The sequence below is a fragment of the Dendrobates tinctorius genome, unplaced genomic scaffold (genome assembly GCF_039654945.1).
Source record: "Dendrobates tinctorius isolate UK_male_01 unplaced genomic scaffold, ASM3965494v1 ptg000151l, whole genome shotgun sequence".
NCBI lineage: Eukaryota > Metazoa > Chordata > Amphibia > Anura > Dendrobatidae > Dendrobates > Dendrobates tinctorius.
In genome coordinates, this window is record NW_027361818.1 from 691,325 (window position 1) to 700,877 (window position 9,553).

The following is a 9,553-nucleotide window of genomic DNA, read 5'->3' on the forward strand; positions in this document are numbered from 1 at the left end:
GTCTCATGATGTCAGGAATTTTGTGCAGTCCTGTGGGACTTGCTCCCGGTCTAAACCTTGTTCTCGCTCTTGTGGCTTGTTGATGCCTTTGCCGGTGCCCAGGAGGCCATGGACCCATATTTCAATGGATTTTATCTCTGATATGCCTGTCTCTCAGAGAATCACTGTTATGTGGGTGATTTGTGATAGATTCTCTAAGATGGTCCATCTTGTACCACTCCCTAAGTTGCCATCTTCCTCTGAGTTGGTGCCCTTGTTTTTGCAACAGGTGGTTCGCTTGCACGGGATTCCTGAGAACATTGTATCTGACAGAGGAGTTCAGTTTGTGTCTAGGTTTTGGAGGACTTTCTGTTCCAAGCTGGGAATTCAGTTGTCCTTCTCCTCTGCATTTCACCCTCAGACAAATGGGCAGATGGAGAGAACAAACCAAACTTTGGAGTCGTATTTGAGATGTTTTATTTCTGCCGATCAGGATGATTGGGTTTCATTTTTGCCCTTGGCCGAATTTGCTTTAAATAATAGAGCTAGTTCTGCCACTTTGATGTCACCTTTTTTTTGTAACTTTGGTTTTCACCCTCGATTTTCTTCAGGGCAGGTGGAGCCTTCTGCCTGTCCAGGTGTGGACACTGTGGTGGAGAGAATGCACCAGATCTGGGACCAAGTAGTGGATAAGTTGTCTCTCTCTCAGGAAAAGGCCCAGCGGTTTTCCAACCGGCGTAGGACCGTTGGTCCCCAGTTTAAGGTGGGTGATATGGTTTGGTTGTCATCAAAAAATATCGCTATGAAGGTGGCTTCTCCTAAGTTTAAGCCTAGATTTATTGGACCTTACAAGATTTTGGAGATTATTAATCCGGTCTCTTTTCGGTTGGCTCTTCCTGTCACATTTAAAATTCATAATGTGTTTCATAAGTCCTTGTTGAAGAGGTTTGTTGAACCTGTAGTTCCTGTGGTGGCACCTCCTGACCCTATATTGGTTGAAGGTAACATGGAATATGAGGTAGAGAAGATTCTGGATTCCCGTCTGGCTAGACGGAGACTCCAGTATTTGGTTAAGTGGAAGGGTTATGGTCAGGAGGATAATTCCTGGGTCTCTGCCTCTGATATTCATGCCGAAAGATTGGTGCGTGCCTTTCATCGGGCTCACCCGGATCGCCCTGGTGGCATGGATGAGGGTTCGGTGACCCCTCCTCAAGGGGGAGGTACTGTTGTGAGTTCATTTTTCCCTTCACCATTGAGGTCTGATGAACTCCCTCCTCTGGTGAAGGAAGGTAGTGAGGCTGATTACCAAACACATGGGCAGCTAGATGATGTCTGGGTGGCTGGAATTGAGGACTGGATATAAGGCTGCCGACGCCCTTCTTCCTGGCTGGTGATTTTCCTGCTGGATTCTTGGAGACCAGTCTGATTCCTGCATCTCTAAGCTAAGTTTTTCTGCTCTGCTTTGTACTCTTCAGTTTTGTTTTTTGTTTTGCCTTGTTTTTTGGGAGTTCTGCCATCCCCGGCCGGGGGTGAGCTGAATTCCATTTTTGTCTCAGATCTGTTGATCTTTTGCTCTGTCTTCAGAATATACCTGAGTGCTGATATAGTCTTTTGAAGCCTAGCGTCTTCAGGGCCTGTTTTTCCTATCAGTCGGTTGGCTCATTTTGATAGGGGTTTTGCGGATGGCAGACAGCAGCTTTCCTATCCAGTCCTATGTAGTTAGCTTGGGCCCCATCATTTGCTCAACCTATCTTTCTATCTGTGTTAGTGTTTTCATCTTGCTTCACCGTCATTATATGTTGGGGGCTGCCTATTGCTTTGGGGTCTGCTCTGGGGCAGTTTAGTTTTTCCCCTTTCTGTCTTTAGGCTATTTAGTTCTCCGGCTGTGATCGAGGGGTCTAGGGCACTGTAGGAACCCCCCACGGCTACTGCTAGTTGTGGATAGGTTCAGGGGTCTGCAATCCGATAGCTGCCAACCTCTCTGGTTTTTCTGGACTTAGCTGGTATTTTGTTTTTTCCTCCTTCGGTGACTCATCATAACAGAGCACCATTGATTCCATGGTGCTGTACATGAGGGGCTCCATCCAAAATAAAAATATCACTTACAGTAGACAAACTAGCAATGGTAGACTGGTACAGAGGAACGAGGACCCTGCCCTTGCGGGATTATATCCTACAGGTTGATGGGAAAGGAGACAGTAGGTTGGGGGCTGCAGTAGCTCCGATGGTGTTGAGGTGGCAACGTGGTCATTGCAGGTTGACCTCCTTGAAGAGATGAGTTTTCAGTTTCCATGTGAAGGATCCACATGTGGTGGATAATAGGACTTGTTGGGGCACAGAATTCCAGAGGATGGGGAATACACTGGAGAAGACTTGGAGGCGAATGGCGAAAAACTTCACTCAGTAAAAATATTAGACTTCTACAAAGATCTAATGAGGTAAAGAATCTACAGCACTTCTCAGTAGTTACACATTACAAGCAGCTGTGCGTCTGTGTATGATAGAAAGAGATTTCCACGCTTGTCACCCAATCAGAGGCAGAGTGAGAAAACCAGTGAAGTGATAAGATCAAAGTACAATTGGCTTCAGGTAAAAGCCCTTATCTTACTGGACACTGGTGTAATCTCTGATGTAATGACTGTTGTTCTTAGCAGTCACCTTGTATTGTAACTTCTCACTTCATCATGTGATTAACAAAACAAATCTCTTCCCACTACAGGGAAGTCAGGATTAAGTTATCAAACAATGGCATCTAAAATCTATCTCATTCACTAGGGCTCATAAAATACAGGGCTATATTGTAGCGGGGATGGGGTATAGTTTGGCATAGGCTGTTTTTACCCCATGTATAGTTTGGTCTAGGACAGTTTATACACACTAGGGTTTAATCGGAATAAAAATTTTAATATTTGCGCTCAGAGATAGAACTGTATGGATACTAAACTCCCCCTTGCAGTAGAAGTGAAAAACTGAGTTGCAAACCCAAAAACAGCGTTAAGAGTCAGGCAACGCCCACTTGACACTTTGCCATAAAATTCAAAAATAAAAGAATAAAAAGGTACAATTCAGATTATCCGTATACACCACATGTGCAAAGTTCACCATGGAACTAGAAAAAAAGAAAACTGTCCATAGAAAAAAGAAAAATTACCTTGAGGTTAGCTGCTTTGAACTAATAGTGCTTAGCAGTCCAGGTCCTGTGGAGAGGAGGTTCCAATAGAATGATAGCGATAATTCTTATAAAATCCAAGATATAGTCACCATATGAAGAGAAGGGATTGATGCTTTAAGTTACGGACGCTGTCCCGGCCGGAGACAGGCGTCCTATCTGCAGTGCGCCCGCCTGGGCTGAAGCTTCACCGCTCCACATAGCTAGTCACGTGAGTCCTGCGGACCTTGTCAGCTTTACTCTGCGTGCGCCGCTACCGCCTTCAGCCCAGGCGGGCGCACTGCAGATAGGACGCCTGTCTCCGGCCGGGACAGCATCCGTAACTTAAAGCATCAATCCCTTCTCTTCATATGGTGACTATATCTTGGATTTTATAAGAATTATCGCTATCGTTCTATTGGAACCTCCTCTCCACAGGACCTGGACTGCTAAGCACTATTAGTTCAAAGCAGCTAACCTCAAGGTAATTTTTCTTTTTTCTATGGACAGTTTTCTTTTTCTCTAGTTCTATGGTGAACTTTGCACATGTGGTGTATACGGATAATCTGAATTGTACCTTTTTATTCTTTTATTTTTGAATTTTATGGCAAAGTGTCAAGTGGGCGTTGCCTGACTCTTAACGCTGTTTTTGGGTTTGCAACTCAGTTTTTCACTTCTACTGCAAGGGGGAGTTTAGTATCCATACAGTTCTATCTCTGAGCGCAAATATTAAAATTTGTATTCATTTACTCATTTGGACTAATTTTGTGGTATTATCCTAATATTCTGCTGCTGAGTAGACTGTAGCGCTAGCGCTGTGGCTGAGACATTTATTGTTTAGGGTTTAATCTGGACAGGGGTTAATTTGCTACTATCACTGGGTATACTTACAGCACCATAATACAAGATCATATAATTATGTCTAGTTGGAACCCAAATATTTTTCCTGCTAATTAACATTGACAGAGATTCTGTTGAAATTTCCAGTTTTGGATCAAAACACTGGTGTCTTATTTCTGTCTTGTAAACTAATTTCAGTGGAATCAAGAAGGGTATCGTGTACTTTCCATTCTCGCTCTGTCTTCTCACTTAACGAAAGTAATGTCCTAGGTGTTGCAGCTGGTTCCATGGTGTAATGGTTAGCACTCTGGACTCTGAATCCAGCGATCCGAGTTCAAATCTCGGTGGGACCTGCATTTATTTTTGTTCATAATTTCTTGAGTTTGTCAATTGCCAATTTCTGTTCAGGTCAGAAGAGAACATTGGATCTTTCTGCCACTTTTCAGATTTCGGAAGAAATTTGAATGCGTGAAAAATGTACTCAATATCTGCATTAAATATATTAAAAATCTTCATTTTCACTAGTAACAAAACACATTTGACATTAGCAATTAGAAATATATTTGGTAATGATAGTAAGCAAGTCACGAGAGACCGTATTGAAAAATTAGTTGGCAACAATTGCTAATCCAGCACCATAGAACACTCGGCCTCCCTACCTGATAAGTTCCCACAATGTTTCACTTGTTGAAGGAGTCATTCAAGGTATCAAAAATTGCATCTTGACTAAAGTTATAGAAAACTACATGTGCCTGATAGGTGAGAGAAATTACTAACGTTTCCGTCACTTTCTTACTCTCTCCTTTGTGTCTTTGAAGTTCAGCCATCCTTTGGATTCTCGACACAGAGGAAACTGTTTCTAGGCCGTTCTATAGCAAAATGTCACCCCATGAGTGGACCAGATTGGTGAGGATGAAGAGACCGGAGCCAGATCATCCATGGAGCTCCGATCACGTAAAAAATCCATTGGTCACTTAATTTGATGACATCGTAAGGGAGTAAAGGATACAATCCTCCCCATCATTATGGCATAAGACTAAACAAACAATGGAGGCGTCTAATAGTAATGGCGTCTACAGTTATGAACAAAAGTAAATTAAAAGCAGAGCACAAATCCAGATGTCATAGTTAATGGTCAGTTTATGGACTATTTATTCAAGCTAGTCAAGTCAAGCAGCCTGGTTCTGTGGATGTCTGTGCCTTGAGCTGTTCATCTGACCTCCATAGATCTAAATAGGCAGCAGTAATGTGATCTCTCAGTGATTGATCAGTTTTATTCATTTGGCGCAAGATGATCAGGACCTAGGCCTGACTGTTTAATCATCTGGCCGTGGAAAGCTATATAGACTAAATTCACAACCCAGAAAAAGGGAGTCCTACCCTTACAAGTAGAAAGTGCAAAAAACTAAAGTAAAGCCAAAGAAATGATCTGATACACTATGACCATTAACAGTCAGAACCTAAGATAAAAACAGTGAGCAAACACCCTGTAGTTAATAAATAATTAGTAACTGTACATATAAATATCATAGAGGATGAAATAAACACTATTTTGATTAAAAAAAATCTAGAAGCCATCCCACCGCACCAAGGTGCAGCTAACAGTGATGGTCCTACCTTTAGTGGAAAACCTCTACATGTGCCAGCAGACCGCAATAGAAGGAGGCAGAGCAGGATCTAGGCCTGACTGCTTAATTACCAACCCATGGAAAACTAAATGCACAGCCAAGAAAGCGGTGGCCTGGCCCTGTATATACATAGTACAAAAAAAACAAAGCAAAACCAAAGAAATGAGAATTTACTCTAGAGACATTTTATAACTTAATCCAAAGACACCAAGAAAGTCAGCAAAATCTAAGGTTCCACCGAGAGTCGAACTCAGATTGCTGGATTCAAAGTCCAGAGTGCTAACCATTACACCATGGAACCTGCATAGCCAGCCTCACCTGACACTCAGCTTTCACATGCAAGCAAGAATCATACACACCTGTAATTAATAATAACACTGCAAACTAATAAAAGAATCTGTTTTTCTCTGTTGGGTGCATTAGGGACTTTTACTGACTATTTTTCCTTTCAAATACTGTAGTATTGCAATAGAAGATTTGTCATATCTCTCCAATGAAGATAAAGATATTTGCTAAATTTCTCATTTATTTACATTTCATCAGATATCGTTAAAGTGGCAGAAAGATCCAATCTTCTCTTCTGATGTGAATAGAAATTGAAAATCAGTCTAGTAGAAAAATTAGCAAAATGAAATTCCAGGTTCATTCAAAATTGGCAGTCAGATTTCTGGATTCCATTCCCTAACCATGCTCCTATTACATTTCCGTGAATTTATTTGACTAAGGGTGGTTTTACACTTACCGCATTTTTTGCTGTCCATTATTGCTGCCCGTTTTTGCTGGCATTTTTTGTTATGTATCGCAATAACGGGCCGCAAGAAAAGTTTGCGGATCGCCTTTTTTTCCAATACTATAGAAATAGTATTGTAGAAAAAAAAACAGCAATCCGCAAAACTGGAAGTGGACGGAGTGCCGCAAAAACAAACTTCCCATTGATTTCAGTGAGCGCCGAGTCCGTACGCCGTGAAAAATATTGAGCAAGCTCGATCATTTTTCTTGGCTGTATATACGACCCTAACGGCCATATGGCACACGGCGCACCATTGATTTTTTGCTGGCAAATTTTGCGGCCCCATAGAAATGCATTGGGGCCGCAAAATCAGCCCGCAAAAATACGGTAAGTGTAAAACCTCCCTTACCTACATAGCGCCTCATCACTTTGCAGATGATTTCAGGTTGAGGAATGTTTGGGTTTTTCTAGTGAAAAGTCAAAAAATAGTTTAGAAGACTAAAAAAGGGTACTAGTTTTTTCAACCCCCTTACATCACAATCCACATTAACGTCCCCATGAAAGGTCATTAGTAGGAAAAATATTTATAAAGTTAAAATTAATGTTACTCTATAATAATTTATGACTTATCGATGGGAAGTGAGCATGATGGCAGTCCATTCCCACCAATCTCCTCGATTAGAGCTGGAATTAAGCAATGTACGGGGAGGAACCCAACAACTCCATCATTTCTTAGTGGCTGATGCCAAGGACTGGAGTTTACTTACTTCTCAAGTGGGTCAGCACTCATTTTCTTGCTCATTCACAAAGGCCAATGAATCCAGATTTGGTGAATGATCATTATTATTATTATTATTATACATTTATATAGCACCATTTATTCCATGGCGCTTTACATGGGAAAAGGGGAAATATAGACAAGTACAATAAACATGTGCAAGACAAGGGCCATACACATACAGAAGGAGAGAGGACCCTGCCTGCGAAGGCTCACAGTCTACAGGGAAGGGTGAGGATACACTAGGAGAGGGCAGAGCTGGTTGTGCGGTGGTTCAGTAGACCGAGGATCATTGCAGGCTGTAGGCTTGTAGGCTGTAGGCTTGTTGGAACAGGTGGGTCTTCAGGTTCTTCTTGAAGGTTTCCATTGTTGGTGAGCATCTGATGTGTTGCGGCAGAGAGTTCCAGAGTATGGGGGAAGCACGGGATAAGTCTTGTACGTGGTTGTGGGAAGAAGAGATGAGGGGGGAGTAGAGAAGGAGATCTTGAAAATATGGAAGGTTGCGTGTGGTAGGTACCGGGAGACCATGTCACAGATGTATGGAGGAGACAGGTTGTGGATGGCTTTGTATGTCATGGTTAGGGTTTTGAACTGGAGCCTCTGGACAATAGGAAGCCAGTGAAGGGCCTCGCATGGGAGGAGGCTGGGGAAAAGCGAGGAGACAGGTGGATTAGTCAGGCAGCAGAGTGTAGGATGGACTGGATTGGTGTAAGAGTGCTGGAGGGGAGATCAGTGAGTAGGAGGTTGCAGTAGTCGAGGCGGGAGATGATAAGGGCGTGCACTAGTGTTTTTGTGGTTGAGGAATGCGTGGATCTGGGAAATATTTTTGAGTTTGAGGCAGCAGGAGGAGGCAAGGTCTTGGATATGTGGTTTGAAAGAGGGCAGAGTCGAGGATCACCCCAAAGCACCGAGCGTGCAGGACTGGGGAAAGCGAGCAGCCATTGACATTGATGGATAAGTCTGGTGGAGGGGTAGAGTGAGATGGGGGAAAGATGATGAATTATGTTTTGTCCAGCTTCAGTTTGAGAGAGCGAGCAGAAAAGAAGGCTGAAATAGCAGACAGACATTGTGGGATTGTGGTCACTAAGGAGGTGAGGTCAGGTCCCTGATAGTTACATCTGCGTGTCATCAGCGTAGAGGTGGTACTGCAAGCCTTGGGATTCTATGAGCTGTCCCAGGCCAAAGGTGTAGATGGAGAAGAGTAGGGGTGCAAGGACTGAGCCTTGAGGAACACCGACAGACAGGGGGCAAGGTGAGGAGATGGTGTGTGAGACGGAGACACTAAATGTTCAGTCTGTTAGGCATGATGAGATCCAGGATAGGGCCAATTCTGTGATGCTAAGAGATGAGAGAATCTGTAGGAGGAGGGAATGGTCCACGGTGTCGAAGGCAGAAGACAGGTCCAGGAGAAGGACAGAGTAGTGTTGCTTGCTCTTGGTGGTTAGTAGGTCATTAGTGACTTTAGTTAGGGCAGTTTCAGTTGAGTGATGAGGTCGGAAGCCAGATTGTAACTGGTCAAAGAGGGAACAGGAGGAAAGGTGGGAGGACAGTTCAAGATATACATGCTGTTCCAGTAGTTTTGAGTCGTAAGTGAGAAGAGATATCGGGCAATAGTTAGACATAGAGGATGTGTCGTGGGAGGGCTTTTTGAGGATGGGTGTGATTGAGACATATTTGAAGGATGAGGGAAAGACATCATTTGTAAGAGAAAGATTGAAGAGGTGTGTTAGAGTTGGGATGAAGACTGTGGCAAAGTTAGGGATGAGGTGGGACAGGAGCGGGTCAAGCGCACAAGTGGTGAGGTGTGATCTTGACAGGAGGGTGGAGAGCTGATCTTCTGTCATGGTGGAGAAGCTGGTTTTGGAAGAACAGGGCTGAACGGCTAAGAGGGGCATTGAGGGCTGCGGGCCAAAGCTTTCTCTGATCGCATCGATCTTCTGCTTAAAGAAGGAGGCAAAGTCTTCAGCAGAAATGAGAGATCATTAATAAGATGGTTGTGTCCACATCCCTGATTTACACGTGCTAAAATGGGTATTCAGTGCCTAAATATTATGATGCAAATATTACCAACCAAAATATTGCATCTTGTCTAAAGTGATTGAAAAATACAGATGCCAGATAGATGATTCAGAAAAAGTTCTATCGCTTTTTAACTTTATCAGTGAAATTCTGTCATCCTTTGCCTTCTCAACACAGGAAAAACTGTGTATACTTACTGTACCATAGTACATGGTTATATAATTATCTGTCTGGAACCTGAACATATTTCCTAATACTTTACATTCACATTAGTGTGGATTGGGATATGTGTCCAGTGTGGCCTGAAAACACCGGTGTCCTATTTCTGTCCTGTAAACTATTTTTATGGGAGCCAAGAAGGAAATCATATTCTATCTTCTCTTTCTGGCATCTTACTGTAAGAACCAAAGTTCTCCATCACTTGGGATGAC

The 9,553-nt window shown here is 43.0% G+C and overlaps 2 non-coding genes across 2 annotated transcripts; one reads left to right on the top strand and one right to left on the bottom strand.

Moving 5' to 3' along the window:
• The first annotated feature begins 4,248 nt into the window (after positions 1-4,248).
• Positions 4,249-4,320, top strand: TRNAQ-CUG (transfer RNA glutamine (anticodon CUG)). Its single transcript has one exon. It is a non-coding gene; the product is annotated as a tRNA-Gln (tRNA).
• A 1,504-nt stretch (positions 4,321-5,824) lies between these two features.
• Positions 5,825-5,896, bottom strand: TRNAQ-UUG (transfer RNA glutamine (anticodon UUG)). Its single transcript has one exon. It is a non-coding gene; the product is annotated as a tRNA-Gln (tRNA).
• Positions 5,897-9,553: the final 3,657 nt, after the last annotated feature.